The sequence below is a fragment of the Palaemon carinicauda genome, chromosome 1, assembly GCF_036898095.1.
Source record: "Palaemon carinicauda isolate YSFRI2023 chromosome 1, ASM3689809v2, whole genome shotgun sequence".
NCBI lineage: Eukaryota > Metazoa > Arthropoda > Malacostraca > Decapoda > Palaemonidae > Palaemon > Palaemon carinicauda.
Window position 1 is genome coordinate 142,817,223 of NC_090725.1, and position 2,500 is coordinate 142,819,722.

General features: G+C 35.6%; 1 protein-coding gene across 1 annotated transcript in view; it reads right to left on the reverse strand.

Moving 5' to 3' along the window:
- The window catches only part of LOC137615882 (guanine nucleotide-exchange factor SEC12-like), a 152,000-nt gene that overhangs the window by 7,907 nt on the left and 141,593 nt on the right, over positions 1-2,500 (reverse strand). The gene's annotated exons all lie outside the window — the stretch shown is intronic.

Genomic DNA, 2,500 nt, shown 5'->3' on the forward strand with positions numbered 1-2,500 from the left:
GATTCATTAATAGCTATTTTCGCTTGTAAGTAGTAGCTTCAAACTAATTATAAGATCCATTTGAGAGAGAGAGAGAGAGAGAGAGAGAGAGAGAGAGAGAGAGAGAGAGAGAGAGAGAGAGAGAGAGAGAGAGAGAGAGAGAGAGCAGTTGATAATCAATATACTGTATCATGATATAAGTGGAAACTGAAATTCACGTAGGCCAAGGCTAATCTTTCTTGTGACCTATTTCGTTTTTGAGACACGATTGAAAGTAATCGTGTCTTTAGGCTACAATACCTTACTAAGATGCTACTTGATGCGGAGGTGACACTATTTCCTGGCTTATCTTCCAATTTAATATATTCTTTAATGGAATGTGTGTAAGTACTATATTGTATTTTAACATCATAAATAATCCAAGAGGTTAGAGGTAGCAATTTCTTTTTACTAAAAGATCGATTCATTACTATCAGTTACGAAAGGTAAATAAAAATAGATAAGTTACCTAATTATTATATCAACAAGTAATATTCTAGATATGAACATCACGATGTATTAGTTTGATTTATTGTAAAGCTTGACTCGCAAGATAAACGATGATAAACGCTGTTTGACGATGAGGCAGGCCACCACACTCCAGGATAAATATTATGGACCACGGTTCATTCAAGTCTCTGGAGGTAACTGGGCAGGGTGTACGAGAATGCGCACTTTTAGTGATCCTTGGGTTTCCATGAGTAATTAGCACATTACATCATTAGAGGAAGTAATTGAAGTACAACAAACATTTTTTTTTCTATTGTGTTAAGAAGTCTTCCTATTAATTTTCGCAGTAGTTGGAAGTAGGAGTATAAGATTTAAAAGTGGGCAACCTCAACAAAAGGCGGCAATATTTCAGTAGACGAGTAGCCTTGGAGTTGGAGGGAAGCATGAGTTAGTGTGGCTTCGCTAGTATAGTGTTACGTTCATACCCCTTGGATTTAGCTTACTCATTGGAACTTTTTTTTCGGTATTATAACAAAACGGTTCATCGGTCACGGATCTGTGACAACATTCTGTAGTCCATGTTTATGTTGTCATTCACCGGGCCAGGTAAGTACCAATGCTTTCCCCGAGTAGGCTTATAATTTCTAGTTTTTCACGGAAATGAAATGAAAGTATACATACACACACGCACATATATATATATATATAATATATATATATATATATATAATATATATATATATATATATATATATATATATATATATATAATATATATATTATATATATATATAATATATAATGCGCGTGTAACGAATTAACCGTATGTTATTGCTTATAACAAGAGCTTTTAAAGTTAACTATTAATAATTTGATACCATGAAAAAAATTATATATACTGATCTTGTGTAGTTTTACTTCTAGCAAAACTGATTAAAAAAAACTGTTAACATGGGTATCCTTGCCAAGGCATTCACAGCATCAAAATATTACGAGCAGAATTTTTCTAGCACGGTTATCTTTTTTTCAGTAGTGGACAGGGTAGTGCACACGGGATTTTGTGATCTACTGAGAAATGTCAAAATGAGTGTCCAGCTTTTCCATGATGTACTAAAGTAGGCTTATTCATAAATGCTATAGTTAAGTGGAACCTTGGCGTGGCAAAGACGGGTTGTTAATAAGCTCAGCCGGTAGAGCAATAGCTTTGACACAACTATTCCGGATCACGTTAGCTTGAGGTTCTAAGGAGGAATTGTCCGTGTTATTCCGGTTCGGAGTGGATTTGTTTGATTTAAGAAATTTGGTTATATAGCCCGGTGATGGGGACAGTGAGGGTTCAGGGTTTCAAGTGCAACTTGCGGAAAACCCAGAAATAATCAGGAATGGTTGTGCAGGAATTAAGAAAAGAAGCTTTAGCAGGTGCAAAGACCCTGATTAGTAATGAACTACCTGTGTATCACGTGAGGTGCACTGATTGCACTACCCCCTTATGAGATACCCAGGTTGGCATCCAGCGTCCTAGGGGAAGGGAGTTCAGTAGGTTTCACAGTTGAAATAAACCTATTGGTTTTCATGGATCTTGAATATACCCTCAGGTGTCAACGTTTAGGCGTAAGTTTTGCCTGAAAAAGTTATAACATCTAAGAAAGTGTAAATTTTTTTTTTTTATAGTAGGGGCCTACGTTGATTTCAAGTTCGATGTCAGACCACATTTGATAAAAAGTTTGTGCAGCAGGCCTGTTAATTTTATCATTATGGTCGAAGCACCGAATTTCTTTTACAACTCTTTGTTTTGCATTAATCTCTCTTTTCATAGTAACATCCAGAGAGGAAACGTTATCAGACTTGCACTAATTATCAGTAGTCAATGCACATCAGTCTGGAGCTATCCGTTATTATTTTATCGAATATGTGGGGCATATCGTCACAGAAATTGTACTTTATATGAAAGTATTCTTACTAGAATTTATCAATCTCTCACAGATTAATGTGACGAGGTTTGTATATATTAATCCCTAGCTTCTGCATCTAC